This window comes from Pogona vitticeps, chromosome 2 (genome assembly GCF_051106095.1).
Source record: "Pogona vitticeps strain Pit_001003342236 chromosome 2, PviZW2.1, whole genome shotgun sequence".
NCBI classification, from domain to species: domain Eukaryota; kingdom Metazoa; phylum Chordata; class Lepidosauria; order Squamata; family Agamidae; genus Pogona; species Pogona vitticeps.
Window position 1 is genome coordinate 269428677 of NC_135784.1, and position 16463 is coordinate 269445139.

Sequence of the window (16463 nt, forward strand, 5' to 3'; positions counted from 1 at the left end):
TCAATGTACTTCCCCAAATTGATAGTCTCCAAACGTGTCAGAACTTCGAACTACAGCAGCTATTCATAGCCAGAATAGCCTATGGTCTTACAGACTGCCAATCGTGGGAGCACATCTGGAGGGCATTGGGTTGGGCAAGGCTAGGATAGACAACACTGAATTAGACAGACAAAAATCATGGGAGAAGCCATGTGGGAACACCTGAAAGGCTTTTAGTTCAAGACAACAACTAACCAGAACCTAATCAATAGCTCTCAAACAAAACTAAATGTTCCTATACATTCCAGATAGTCTTTACCAGCAATGGGTGTACAGAAGTATTCCTATCTTTGAATTTGAGTGTCGCATATAGTCACCATGTCTAGTAGACCTTTATAATTTTATTTCCACAACGTTGCCTTGTTTTCTTTAGTAACTACCCAGGAAATAGTGAGACACTTCTGAGTATATGTAGAAAATCCTGGAAAGGGTTGCCGTAAACCAGATTCAACTTGTTGGTACATTGTTGTTGCTATTGTTGCTGTCACACATGTACAGAGAGAGAGAGAGAGAGAGAGAGAGAGAGAAAGATAGAGAGAATGAGAATTGTTTCTGCATATCCTGAGGTGAAACCTAGTATCGCCACAGCTCAAATGATTGTTTAGCTCTGCAGCCTCCCAGCCTCCATTTTGGAACATTTCTCTGACTGATGCTTCAACATCTATATCAGATGATTCTGGAACTTTAATGTCTTTCCCTCCATGTCCAACTCTATAACATACAACCTAGTGAAGAATCCAGGAAGACTTGAAAGCTCACCATTTAAATAACATTTTACTCGTAAAGATACAATCCTGATTTTTAGGTTGCCTAAATGTGTACAACTTTAGATGCATTTTCTCTCTCCCTGCTTCCCCATTTCTCTCTCTCTCTTGCTCGCTCGCTCGCTGTCAAAGAGATCAATCACTCTGTAGGCAGGTGGCTATCTTTGGTGGCCCACTTGGTATTTTTAGGCTGTTGAGTTTCGTAACCCAGGAGCTCTCAGGCTTTTAAACAATCTCTCACCAGCAGCTGAACTTTGTGTCTGGGAGGCCTGTGATTAATACCTTTTGAAAATTTATGAAGTGAGAAGTATGACTTAGTGCTGTGGAAGGTCTTCTGTGCTTTTCAGAAGCATGCCAGAAGCTAAAAGGAAAAAAAAATCTGGTGAAGGAGTAATGTCTGGCACAGGGCATGGCATGGCCTCTGATTCAATGTTCAGTGCAGAATCCTGGCACACAGTTCTGGAGACAGACCTTGCAGGGTATTTTACATTTGCCCTCATAAAATCACCATCATACTCATCGTTCTTGGTGTTCAGGCTGTTAAGAAGCATTTTTTGTAGCTCCCCGAAGAAGAGCTATTTGAATAGATCCTTCAGATCTATCATTGCCACAGCACTTCAGTTGCTATAGGTCAGAATGTGAGATGGTGCTTGATGCTTGTGAACAGCAGGGAAAAACCTTGAGGTCCTTCTTACCTTTTACTTGATTCCAGGAAAACATGAACTCCATAGAATCTGAAAGCTAAAATACAGAATGTAATGATTTTAGCAGCTGACACAAAGTGTGTATAATTCTTGATACAAAGTGTATATCATTCCTATGTACAACCCCTTGGCATATTCAGTCAAGTCTGAAAATCATTTCTCCTCACACATGTTTACATACAGTAAGAATTAAAATTGTGTCTGCCTTGCCTTTTTTTAAAAAGCAGCTCATAAAATGACTTCTGACTATTCTGTGCAAAACTGGGACAAATCCTTCCCCTTGTACTGACTGTATCATGTTTTCAAACGGGAGACCATCTCCGGGACAGGCAGTTTTAACTAACAAATGGTACCTCCCACCTATCCCCAACTCCAAAATATATAGCATCTCCCAAGTCAGCCAACTTATTTTGGCATCCAAGGCAGTAAATTCCACAAACACCTCTCCCTGTGCTTGTTGCAAAACCTAGAATAATGACCATAGACAACAATTAGCTGCCTTTTTAGAATCTGTAAAAACAGCTGTAATTGCCCCAGAGCATCAAAATTGAGCGGGCATCAAAATCTAGAGGTGAATCCATGGATCAGTGTTAGGTAAGTGAATGGAAACACCTCCCAGTGCCATGCAGTTTACTTTGTTCAAAACCATAAACTTCCTCATTATTTTGAGGGGACACCACAGTCTCCCCATCCTTTTCATAGAGGAGTCATGCCCATGCTTTGTATTTCTGAGATGGCTACCTCACCCTGTCCAGTGGTGAAGCTATTGTTATTTAATTCAGTTATAATTCCAGAGACTATTAATATGGTTTTTTTAAAAGGATATTTCAGCCATTCTCTGTCTGATGTGGTTCACAGTGGGGGCTGGGGCAGGGATTTCGTTCCTATGCCCACTGTAATTGCTCACCTTGCTTGTCCTAGCATCATTCCCACATTAGCAGAGGATTAGGAAATATGGCTAGCCAATACTTAATTACACTGTAAAACTTTCAGACAAACTTCAGCCTGGTGCTGTATCCTGTATGCTATTTTGCATTGTATAAGTTGTCCTGAAGAGGAATGTCCAGGGAGAGAGGCATCTGATGACGAGGGACAGATGCACCCTTGTCCATCAAATGCCATGACAAGGAAAACCCAAATGAAAGTAGTGCTTTACATGCTAAATAATCTTCTCCTCAACCTTTTTCACTGAGATTAAGTATTATTGCAATAGAACATACATTACATATAGCCAGTCATCTTTGTAACTTGAAAAATGGGTAGAAGTATCATCACAAGTTCATCCTTATTTTCAAAGATGGATTTTCATTATAATTTATTCTTGAGGAAAATATGTTTAGATGAATAAATATAACCACTGATCATACAATCTGTGCATTACCTAATTACCCAAGTGCTTCTGTAAGTATATCTAATTGCAATCAAATTCCTATCACTATTCTCACTTCTGACATGGGACTAGGTAACCAGGGTCTCTACAGGAGCCTTTCATCTCTGACATGGGACTAGTTAACTATTTCCTAATGCAGCCCCATATGATATAGCCCCCCCCCCCCCCGATATTAGGGTATATCAGTGTGGGGAAATTTAGAGGTAGTGGGTCCACAGATATATAAGAAAGAGGTGGGGGAAGGAAATATCAATTTCACAAGCCTGACTACTTGTGTGAATTCTATTTCACCCATATACCAATATCAGCTAGAAATGACATTTCCTGCACTCAGATCCTTTTTCTGATTCTTATAGTGCAACATTTAACCAATTATTCAGTTTCATTAACTGAACTAAACATGTTTAATTCACCAGAAAGATGTGTTGATTAATGTGTGCATAGCTAAAAAGTAAGATATTATTCTCATTCCAGAACTATTATTTTAAACTCATATTTAAGTTTCTGTAAATTTGATCACTTAATTGATTGAAATCTATGTGATCAGTAAGGGTTTGCTAACCTGGCACACTCCTAATGCACTATAGTACTACCCCTGCCACTCCTACACAGCATGAATAATAGGAAATGTAATATAATGCATTGCATTATGTGAGCGTGCAATTCATCTCTGTGTATGTGTGTGTGTTGAGTTTTAAAACAATTTAAAAAACATTCATTTTGTGCAAAACCAGGAGTTTTGTGAAAAGCAAATGGCAGAATCCACTAACACAATTTTAAAAACCCCATTAATTGTTTAATTTTTGTGCTGGAGTAGAGCTACCTTAATGCTGTTAGAGAATTCTTGAGGTGCTATCTTGCACTGAAAGGGCCTTCATTGCCTAGCATCCTACCAGGAATGAAATTTTGTCACAGCCCTAGAAGTACCCAATGTTTGTCTATAAAATCTTCAATATGAATTAATGATGCATTATGGTTTATGTGTGGTTCCTTTCTTTGTTACTACTTGATTGTTAGCCTTGGCTACTGGCTTGTTAAATTAGCTTCCTGGAAACTTGTTTAGGTAGGGAAATGCATGAAGAGAAAAAGTAAAATGAAATTTAAAAAAAGACTCTTTGATATGACCATATACTGTAACTAGAGATTCTGCTAGGGTATTCTTATCTAGTTTCCCAAGTGTTCCTCCTTAGAGGAAGAGCAAGAGAAAAATAAATAGATAAGAATAATGCCTTGAAATGGAGGTGAGGGGCTGCTTTTGTTTTTCTTTCTTTTGGAAAGAGTCTTGCCCTCCTGTAACAATTGAAGTCCAGAAAATCAAGCAGTACCCATGCTTGAGGATGTCTTTTATGTTTCTGCCCTGTAGCTTCATGTAACATCCCCTTATGTCACAGCCTATCAATGATATGACAGGTCTCAGAGCATCAGCTGACACCTGATACACTGAGATCGTGGAAAATCCATGGAACAGCAGCTGCAAATTTTGACCTGAACAGTGACTCTCTGAATCAGGCCACAGGGAACTGTGTACACGAGGCTGCCATATTTCAAATCACTCTTACATCAAATCATTGCTTTGTCAGGAGAAAGGGAGGAGTAGGAGAATGGACAGGTTGGGTGACAAAGATGTCTGAAGAATGTCTAAAACACATTCCTTGCCCCTCCTTTAATAGAATATATGACTATGTCACAGAAATCTACTATTAGATACACTGAAATAAGGCAGTGATACAATCCACCTTCATTTTCAGTTGATTACAGTTGTATTTCTAATGAGATGTGAATTGCCACTCATTTCAATAAATAAGTTATCCTTGCCAGTGTTTTATACAGAGTATTGACATTAATGGGCTACCATCATCTCTCCTCCCACAAGTGCAAACTAAGAAGCAATAGTTACAGTAATGGTTGCTCTGAAGTTCAGACTATGACTGCCACTGACAGAATGATCACAAGTAAGATATAATGTAGTAACAGGTGTGAATAATTATTTGTGAAGTTAATGCCCTATATAAAGCAGAATATAGATTAGTGTTTTAGGAAGGTAAGGGTGGAATTGAATTTCACTGTTGTCACTTTCTTCATTGTGAAGGCTACACATTGGGCCCCCTCCCAATGAGCTGGGTGCTAATTTTATACTGACCTCAGAAGGATGGAAGGCTGAGTCAACCTTGAGCTGGTTACCTGGGATTGAACCTTGTCTTGTGTAAGCACAGTTTTGGCTGCAGTACAGCTGTTTAACCACGAGGCTCTTCCAATATACTATGTCCTGAGCTTGAAACATTTTTTTAAAAAAAAAACAGTTGCAATTTCCCAATCCGCCTGCCAGCACCATCTTGATTGTACTTTCTTGGCTTTTGTTCTTGATTCTCCCATCTTGGTCATGTTATTGTTGTAGATTTTAATTGTTGTTTTATATGTTTGTGCACAATATGTTGTGAGCTGCCCTGAGTAGACTCCTTGTCTAGAAGGGCAGGATATAAATCCAGTAATAAAATAAAATAAAATAAAATAAAATAAAATAAAATAAAATAAATCCTCACAAAGATAGATCTTTTTTTGGGGGGGGGGGGGATGAAAACACAAAGGCAATCTGTTCACCTTCAGCATCCATTTGAAGAAGTGGGAATTCTGAACCTTCTGTAAATGGGCAGCACTGTTCCAGAGTGGCTGATCTGAGTTGAGTCAGGTGGCTTCTTAAAATATCTAAATAACAGAGTAGAAGTTAGGACCCCTCAGGCTTTCTGCCAGCCAAAAATATTCTTCAGATAGGCATAATGTCACACATGGGTAAAGCAAATGCCCCGTCATGTGCCAAATGTGGACCCCCAAGGCCTATTGACTGGTGTGCTTACAAATGGTGAATGTATCCCACGCCTGACTAGACAAGCATCTTCCTTACAATTGTTGTATCCAATTTTTCCCTAAGAAACTATAATAGGACCCATCACATTCAACAAAACATTTGAAGCAGCAAGCAAGAGAAACTTTCTACAGTGGGGTCTCGACTTACGAACGGCTCGACATACGAACGTTTTGACTTACGAACCGCTCTCATAGGAATATATGGACTCGACTTACAAACTTCGATTCAAGTTACGAACTCTTTTTCCCCCTTTTTTTAAAGCTGAGTCATCTTAGGTTAAAAGGAAAAAAGAAAAAAATTCCCCCTCTAGTGGCAGAAGGCAGAATAGCAGCTTCCCATTAGTTTCTATGGACAAAAAGAGCAGATACGGATTAAATGGTTTTCAATGCATTCCTATGGGAAATGCAGATTCGACTTAAGAACTTTTCGACCTGAGAACTGCCTTCCAATACGGATTAAGTTCGTAAGTCGAGACCCCACTGTATTAGGTGGTCTGAAAACGCTCCCTTAATAACTCCCTCATGAAGTAGGGATGGGATTTGCAGCAGTATAGGGTGGATGGATCTATTGGTTGTAGGACATATAGACTCTAGAAGCATGAGACCTGCTTCCCCTGGTGTAGACCATGCTTAGCTGAGCAGGCCAGTGTTCTTATCTATTATGAGGCAGCTTCATATGTGTGTTCACATAAAGGTACATGAGCCAAAGTTGAAAGAGTACTTTTCAATTTTTACAAGGAACATTTCACTTGCGGGGGGGGGGCGGGAGGTGAAAGCGTTCTAGGACAAGAAGGGATTGGTAAAATCCTGAAGGGAAAAATACAGCTGAGGGTTCAAAAACACAATGACTGTGCACTGCATTCTGGAGAGATCTGAGATCAGATCTTCTATGCTGAAAACCATTGTTTCCTTATTGTTGTCCATTTGGAAAACATGTCCTTGAATAAGAATATGATGATAAAAATAAAAGATGCTGCTATTACCATTATTATTTGTATAATGCCAATATAGTATAAAACTGCTAAATGCTGATGCTGCATTGGGTTCAAGGTGCATATTCTCAGCTCAGGATAAAACGATTATATAAAGAAAACTACCTGCATGTATGGAGCGTGCATGATTTAATTATAAACCAAAGGTGCCAGTTTCTTTTGAAGGGATTAACATCTGTGTTCTGCAGTGTAACTGGGATTTGAAGTTCAATGTGAACAAGCTTTGTTTATTTTTCAGATATGTTTGATTATTCCCATGCCTGTGCTAATTGCCCCTCTGGGTATGCAGCCCATATTGTCTAACTTTTGCAGTGAATGACTTAATTTCTGCTGCGCTAGTCTTGAACACACCTGTGAAAAGATTTAACAGCTTGTAAAGCTGAAGACGTTCCCCTGGCTCTCTCTTACACAACCATCATGGCTACCTGAGGAACCATCAAGAGAGACAATGGGATAATAGTTGGAAATGGAGACGGGGAGATGTTGGTGGTGGAAGCGAAATGTTGTAGCACTTCATAGTGAAGCAGGTGAAACAGGTCCAGCAAACTTCATGATGTTTCTGGATTGAGTAACTGAAGGAAGCTTTCTAACGGGGGAGTAGAGTTTCAGCACCTGACCCCACTTCCCATCTGTTCACAACTGCCTAGTGACTACATTCAGACTCTAACAGAAAAGTTTCACAGAATTGGGATTTAATGGAAATCTACCCATTTATCGAGTAGATATCTCAGCTGTCTCAAGACAGAAGAAATGGACCTGTGCTGTGCATTAGTTAGGTCATGACTCCTGACTAACAATTTTTTTCTTTTTCCTTTAATAAAAATAATGTGGCATCAGGTTAGTTCTGACTTCATGGCAACCCTTTTAAAATACACAGAAATAGTTTACCATTCCCTTTTCCCGAGCCACCTGGGGGTTAGGATTAAACACAATTAATAGTGATAAGGGAGCATTCTGAAGGGTGCGTAAACCCAATACTCTGCAAGTCCCAAAAATATTGCTTTTTTATTTGTATTAAAACCAAAATGTAGACAATGCTTCTAATCCAATTATTGTATTAGTCTGCCATCCAAACTGCTTTGAATCTATACCAGCTCACCCGTTGGGGATTATTTCTTTAATACTTGCAGCATTTTTCATGTACTCTTTGCAGTTTCTGGGATGCTTTAATAAGTTTTGATGACTTTCACCTGTTTTGATGTTCTAATGATAAAATAAAGCATAGTAGAGGCAATCTGTCATCTCCATATTTAACTAAACTACCTCTGCAATGATTACTGCTACTATTGCTGTTATATTATTTGTATTCTACAGGTGAGCATAATAAGGGGTAGATTATATTCCATTTTAGCCAAAAAATGAGCAGAAAAACAAAAGCAGAAGTATTGTGATACTTTCCAGGACTAAGAAACTGATGTCAGTGTGACGATTCATGGAGTACAATCCACTTCTTCAAACCCCTGGGATTAGATACCTTTAGCCTAGATACTGTTGTTTCATGCTTATGAAGGAGAGGATCATAATCCAGAAAAGCTCACACTGAAACAAATTTGTTAAGGTGCCAGAACACTTTTATATTTGTGTTTCTTTCAGTGAAACAGATTGATTTAGTTACCTCTTTGAAACTAATTCCAGTTCATTCTCCAAACACTTTAAGTTCCATACCTGTTCATTCAGCTTCAATAATTTCTAGACCAAGCTAGGATGGCTAGGTGAGAAAGAGAACAGGAGATCTGTGTCTTTGTGCCTAAGAAGGAATTTCATCAGGCAAAACTGATATTGTAAATCATGCCTCCCGAGTCCTGACAGAAATTTTCCTCTTCCAAACAGTGCTTGACAAGTTATTTCTAAGAAGAATGAATACAATAACATGCCAAGGCCATCTTTAACTGAACAGCAGTAAGTTGATATCCTGGGTAGGGATGGGCCATATTAAAAAATAATAATAATCTGAAAATTGGCAGACGCTTGTTTTAGGTTCTCTCAGTGCATTTCTAGGTCATTTCCTTCCTTCCTTTGTCTCTTTATTCTCTTTATTCTGTGACATTTGTATGCATCCATGCTCACAGTCTAGTTATGGGAGATCACACCATCAATTTTAACCTCTACAGGTCACAGCTGATTATACGACTGAGGGACAGAGGAGGAAGAGGGAATGGTCTTGGTTGGGAGATGTAATCAACTGGCTATCATACTTTTCCCCAACCCTGTCTACTAATTTCAATACAGAATGCTAGGAGCACAGTCTGATGGCAATCCACTCCAAACCAAGGTCCATTGTGTTTATGAGCTCTTAGTCCCAGGAAAGGAGATGCAGGTTTGCAGTTTTACCAATGGTGGCACTACCCTTGACCTGAACTTCATGCTCCAGAACCTTGTGAAAAGGAGCTAATCAGTTCTGATAGTGGAATTAACCTACATTCCAAGTGCTGTTTCCATGCCTCATTTGAATGTCCAGATAGATGCTGAAGAGGATGGGTGACACCTTCACATTTACCTGTCTAAAAAAAACACATGCATTTTTCAAGGCTCAAGGATAGGAATGGCCAAACCCATTATTTCCCACTTCCCTCTATTTCATTGTTTTCATATTAAATGCATTCTAGGCCACCTAGACATCATTTTGGAAAAAAAAAGTATTTCTGCACAAATATTTTATAATATTACAAGTCTGCGCATATTTTTCCAAACCTAATTTCCTGTTACATACAATTTTATAGGTAAATTCCTCAATATACCCATTTTTGGTCCAAAATTTTATTCACAAAACTGCTCTGTAAAATTCGAAGAAGTACAATTGCGGAAGGATGTTTTCTCTTTCAGATACAGATTTGGGAAGTACAATTTTGTTAAGTTTTTATCCAAATACAAACAGAACAATATTCTCCCCCGCACTGTTCAGAGTTAGGAGGAGTGGAATAGTCTGTTTTTCTGATGTAATAAAAATAAACAAGGTCTCTTTCATTCCTCTAAACAAGGAATGGTAATTTTTGCTTTTTTTTTTTTTTTTGCTAGTTCAAGCTATACCATATTTAATTGAAACTGTCAAAGCAATTTAGGATTCCAAAGAGCACCTTTATTCAGGATTTGTAATATGCAGATAGTTGAAAGTCAATAAGTTTAGCTAAAAGATCGTTAATGGGCAGATAGCTTTAATTTGCACTCATGGAAAGCAGCCATTGTTCTCTTCAGTGTGGTCCTGTGATGCCTGTTCAGTAGGAATCCTTGCCTCCCAACACTTAAAGTTTGTTTTACACTGAGTAATCGTATTGTTTTGATACTGCTTTAACTGCAACGGAATCTTGGGTTTTGAAGTTTGGTGAGATTCTTAGACTTTTCCTTTCAACTGCAGTGTGGAATTCTGAGTCACCAAACTATAAATCGTAGGATTCCTCAGGATGAAGTCATGACAATTGAAGAGGTTCTTGAGTGAATATTACCATTCAGTGGAGACACTTTTAGACTTCAGCCAAATTTCAGATTCAGTCTTGGGATGCTATATCTAGCGTTTTCCTCAGAAAAAAAAAAAAGAGAAATTAGCAAGTGGATGGATGGTATCACACAGAAACCCTAATCAGCTTATTCTTTACTTGACGTGCAAAGAAGGAAGCTTGTTAACCTCCCCCTCTTTCTTTTTGGTGTGCTTATGTGGAAAGAAACTAGTGTGAAGGGAAGAAGCTTATCTACCTATGGAAGTTCTCCACATGAGTCAGAATCCTGTTTTCTCCACTGTCTGGCTTGCATGGATAGCCTTCATAAATATATGAGGCTGTTGCTTTCCATGCAAGCACAAAGGAGTACAGCTAGCATGTGCTCTTCCTCATATGCTGAGTAATAAGAGTTCAGAACACCTAAAGAGGACTCATGTTTCATTTGTCCCATATTCCCAGTAGCTAGCTCACATATGTGAATATCTCCCTTGTATCCATAGCAGAACAGGAGAAGCCTTTCAAATAGGGAGAGGCAGGTCTTCTATGTTATTGTCAGAGTTGGGAAAGGTACTTTTTGGGCTATGATTCCTGAGATAGTGTAGCCAGTAATAGTATCCTCAGGATGGCTTCCAAATTAGTGTACGAATCATATAGCAATATTAATAAAATATCCTAGGCATTTTTTAAAGAAAAGCAATAATATTTAGACTTCCCTCTAAAGCATTTCTTTGTCTCTGCTCAGCATTCTGAACTGCAAGCTAAATCGGTGTTTCGCCGTTTCTCCTCTGTCTCAGGAATGTTCTCTTCACAGAGACTCAATGGCAATTATTTCTTATCATTTTGGGTGCTAGACAAAAACCTTTTGATGCCTGCAGACTTTTTAGATGTTGTTTGAATGGGTATTTCCATTGGGCTGGCTGCTTGTCCAGCCCCTGTCAAAGAGGCATAATGGAGAATTGAACTCTCAGTCTTGGGCTCTTCAGCCAGATATCTAAACTACGAAGCTAGCCAGTTGGTTGTTTTTTATTATAATTGTCACTCATTCTGGCAACACTTGGGGCTATGCGAAAGTGGTAGAAATTAATAATTACATAGACTTAAATCCAACTGCTAATTCCAATTAGAATAAACCCATTGAATAAATTTCTGAATGATACTTGGGTAAACTAGGTGGATTAAATAGATCTTTACTAGGAGACTGGCAATTGGATATTGGTTGTAGTTTCTAAGAGACACTGGCCTTTGACAGACGAAAATCGGAAAAATCCAGGATCAGTTTCATTGCTTGAAAAAAAGAAATATATAGTATTTGTTTTCTAGAAGGACTCTACTTCTACTAGAACTTGCATAGACTTACTGCTCTCTGCCAGTTGTTCTGAGAGACACCATGAAGCAATATCAACAAAAAACTGGTTTCCTGTTCTTTGACCCAAGATCTGAACCTTTTTCTTCTTGGTTTCCTTCTTCCACCTGTTCCTTTTGGACAGGAACTGATCGAGGGAAACAAATAGGGATTCATTCCTGACTCAGGGTTCCTGCCCAATGCCCCCTTTCTCAGATTTTGACACCAGGATTTCCAGAGAGAGTGAGCAGATTGGAGGCTTTAGCAAAATTTGTACTAATACCAGTCCTCAAATAAGTATTTGCAGTACATTTTTCCCCACCACGGCAACAAAATGGCAGAGACGCCAGCTGCCACATCATATACATACACAGACTCCTACACAAACTATGCTTTGTACATCAGATGTAGCATAAATACCATGTCATGTGGCTGTTGCCATGGCAACTTTTATTTAATGAATAGCAGATGGAATAAGCATGTAAAACTTACAAAAGTTGTTAGCAATTCGTAAGTAACATCAGATCTGCTGCTGCTATAAAGTTTTTTTTTACTGTTTCTATTCCCCCCCCCCCCTTCATACAATTATCAATCACTCCCTTTCTTCCTGCTGAGTTTATTCCACTCTGTGATGCATGCTCTGGTGGTGCATAATAAACAGCACGAACTAATTCTTTCTTGATAAGGTTTCCTAATAATATGATGTGTGAAATATCAGGAAATATAGTACACTTCTGTATTAGCTTTTCAAATTTTTTTTTTTGATGCAGCCTGTTAGAAAATACAAATCATGTATACCTAGAGGAGAGGTTGGAGGCTGCTTTCAGGTATGTAAGAGGGGTGGAACAAGTGGGGCTTTGTCTCAGGGCACCAAAACATAGATGGCACTAAAGTGTAGAAGTGAATCTATGAATCTACTGATGCATGTCAGGAAAAATAAAAAGCTTTTTTTTTTAAAAAACAGATTTCCTCCTCCTTTTTAAAAGGAAAAGACAATGTGGTCTTCTTCCTTTAAAAAATATTGTACTCCTTTTTCATGAGGGACTCACAGCTGTTTGCCCTGGTTGCCAAAATTGCTAGTTACAGCTCTGATTGTACTCATATATGCTTCTTTACATAGATATATTTTATTTTAAAACAGGTAGGCATCTAATTCAGTAATGAGGGTTGCCTTAGAAATGAATGACATACAAGGATGGAAAGGTTAAACCAGGCATGTCTAACCCGCGGCCCCCAGGCTGCATGCAGCCAAGGTCCACTTGTAATGCGGCCCAGGGCAATTATTTATTTTTTAAGATGCTGAGAGTTGTACAGTAGTTCCCGGCAAGAGGAGGCAGCCAGCGACCATTTCCAAGCCCGGGCTTCCCTAGCAGCTCCGCTCCACCCCTTCCCACCCCAGGGGGGGTGGAGCGCAAGGCCTGATGTAATTTCCGAGCTCTGTCACCATAGGCCGGGCTGCCGCCAAGGCCGAGGAAACAAAACTTATTTGCTTATTTGCTTATTTGCTTATTTGCTTATTTGCTTATTTATTTATTTATTTATTTATTTATTTATTTATTTATTTATTTATTTATTTATTTATTTATTTATTTACTGCACTCCCAATGCATGTTGAAGCCCTCCTACCCTGGGTGGTTTTTGATAAATACACCACAAAGCCAAACCTGACAATATAAACACTAAACAGTAGCAAGTAAGTTTAATATGTTAACTATGTTTTCTATGGGTTTTTTTTTTTGGATGATCAGGTATCATTACTGTTATTTTATTTTATGTGCAGCCCAAACTAAATGTTCATCTTCTAATGTGGCCCAGGGAAGGTGAAAGGTTGGACACCCCTGGGTTAAACCCTTCCTCTTTGGGCTAATTTCTTTCTCAAAATTCCCACATTGTTAAAGTAGTTCTTCACCTCAGAGGGAAGATATTTCTCATGTAAGGAGGAAAGCAGCTCGAAGGGAGTAATTTTGTCAGTGAAAACAGTCCAGGGAAAGGTTTAAGGATTTAGTCCTCTCAGGAATATTTTCCATTCCTGATTGCTACATTTAGTACTTGATTTTCATTCAAAATAATTATACACACAAAGTTACATACATTTCCAGGTAATAGGGCTGGCCCTATTACCTACATGATTAGATAGAATGAAGTAGTTACTTCAAGCAGCAGATCTGAGGTACAAGTGGTTAGTTATTAATTCACTGTTACTGTGTTGGATCTCAGCTTAACTGAATAAACACAAAGCCAGAATTGTAATGGTTATTTATGCGCACATAAGAGAAAACACCCCCTTCACGGATTGCTGCCTTGTCGTGGTGAAGGGGCTATGCCATGCAGGGACACCCAAGATGGACAGGTCATAATTGAAAGTTCTGACTAAATGCAATCCACCTGGAGCAGGAACTGGCAAGCCACTCCAGTATCTTTGCCAACAATACCCCATGAACAGAAACAAAAGGCTAAAAGATATGACACTGGAAGATGAGCCTCTCAGGTTGGAAGGTATCCAACATGCTACTGAGGAAGAGCAGAGGACAAGTACAAGTAGCTCCAGAGCTAATGAAGTGGTTGGGCCAAAGCCGAAAGGACGCTCAGCTGCAGATGCACCTGGAAGTGAAAGGAAAGTCCAATGCGGCAAAGAAAAATACTGCATAGGAACCTGGAATGTAAGTTCTATGAACTTTGGTAAGCTGGATGTGGTCAAACCAGAGATGGCAAGAATAAACATTGACATCCTGGGCATCAGTGAACGTAAATGGATGGGAATGGGCAAACTCAATTCAAACAATTATCATATCTACTATTGTGGGCAAGAATCCTGTAGAAGAATTGGAGTAGCTCTCATAGTCAACAAAAGAGTGGGAAAAGCTGTACTGGGATATAATCTCAAACATGATAGAATGATTTCAATACGAATCCAAGGCAGACCTTTCAACATCACAGTAATTCAAGTTATGCACCAACCACTGACGCTGAAGAGGCTGAAATTGACCAACTATATGAAGACTTACAACACCTTCTAGAACTGACACCAAAGAAAAATGTTCTTGTCATTATAGGAGACTAGAATGTTAAAGTAGGGAGTCAAGAGAGAAAAGAAACAACAGGTAAGTTTTGCCTTGGAGTTCAAAACAAAGCAGGGCAAAAGCTAATAGAGTTTTGTCAAGAGAACAAGCTGGTCATCACATTTCAGGTTTTGCGCAAAAAATGGTTTGTGCTCACCAACAGCCGGGATCCTAAAGCAAAACTTAAAATTGTCCAACAAATAAATAGCATCCACCCTGCAGGGGTAATCATGTAGCCAATCTTCAAAGACTGCGACCCTAATTGGACTGGGCCCTTTTCCAGGGTTACCCCCACCACTGCTGGGTTGTTTGCCTCTTCCTGTGCCCCTAGTCTTACACTGGGCCACTCCTCGAACACACAGCATTTTGGGGTGCTGACCCCCACATGCTGCACACTCATGCCTGAAATGGCATGGTTTCCTGGTGCAACTGCCTTTGGCATTGTAGTCCCGGCAAAGCAGCTGGGGTTGAACCACCTGCCCTGCTCCTACATGGGATTTTGAGTCTGGTCAACCTTTCAATTTAAATGTCCGTTATCAAATCTATCCCCCAAATTAGGTCTGGCTGGCATCATAGACTGCAGCCAAAGACCTGGTCTGCATGAATCACACTGCGCATACGAAAGGTTTCATCATAATTAAGCCAAGTCTGCCCAGCGAAATCTACGTAGACACGGTATATTAAATCCAAATATTGAAAAAGAGATTGCACCCACCATGGTTGGGCCTTTACAACCATCTCAGCATAAATTAAAAATCCTGGTATCAATTGGACCATTTCCTGTCTGGCTTCTTTCTCCTATGCCTTTCCTTGTCCTTTTCGTCCTCCTTGTCTAAGTCCTCCCCCCCCATTTCTATTTAACAACTCGAATAGATATATATATATTTCCTTTCAAATTTTCTCTTGCATGGCTGGGGTGAGATGATCGCTTAGAGGCATTGAGTAATCACTGAATGTCAATGCTCGCAGTGGCATGGTATTATAACCCATGTCTGGAACAGACAGGTATGGCCAAACCCCTACACCAGCTGTAGTGCTTACCGTTGTTGGAAACACAATCTGGGGATATGGCACAGCCCATCCCCCATATTGCACGCTAGAACAGAGCCACCAAGTGTTTGGGGCCTGAAACCCTTTGTGTCATTAGGCGTAAAACGGGAAATTAAATTGCCCGCTGCCAGCCCAAGGCCAGGCAGGGATCAGTGATTAAATGGCTGGTGTAGTGACTGACCACCAGCTGAAAGTATCTCCAGGCTTGTGTTATCCCTGCCATATATCTGCTCTGGATCATCGATGTCCACAACTTCCTGCCTGTCGAGAACCTCAGCTGCAGAACTAGATGCTGCGATGGTTGAAGGTCTTTGCCTTTTGTCAGTATGCCATGGTGTTGCCGTTGCCCCTTCTGCATCAGATATCGATGTCCCTGCCAACTGCTGCTCACCTTCAAGAACAGCAAATGACATTAGATCATCAGCTATCACTTTAAGTTTTGTCCTGCAGTGGCTCTCGGTCTCGCTAGCCAAGTGGCGTGACTGCACCTCACTGGCCTGAGGTGCAAAGCAGATATTTTTTTTCTTGTAGCTGCTACCAAACAGGCCATGATTCCTCAACAGATGAGTACTGAGGCGGAGACACTTGTGGAACTGGCCTTTTCTTGGCCGGATGTTTTCCTTTATTACCCTGACCTTTGCGGCCAGGCCATTCTGAACCAAGCACTCAAGTTCTCACTAAAGGCACCGCAATTCCCACCAGTTTAGGTGTTAAGCTCAGAAAATAAACCATGTTATGTGGACCAGGGCAATCGTAGGGAGAAACTAGCTGCTGAATTAATTATTTTATTCAGACTAGCCATATTAAATCCAATGCACCCAATGATTTTT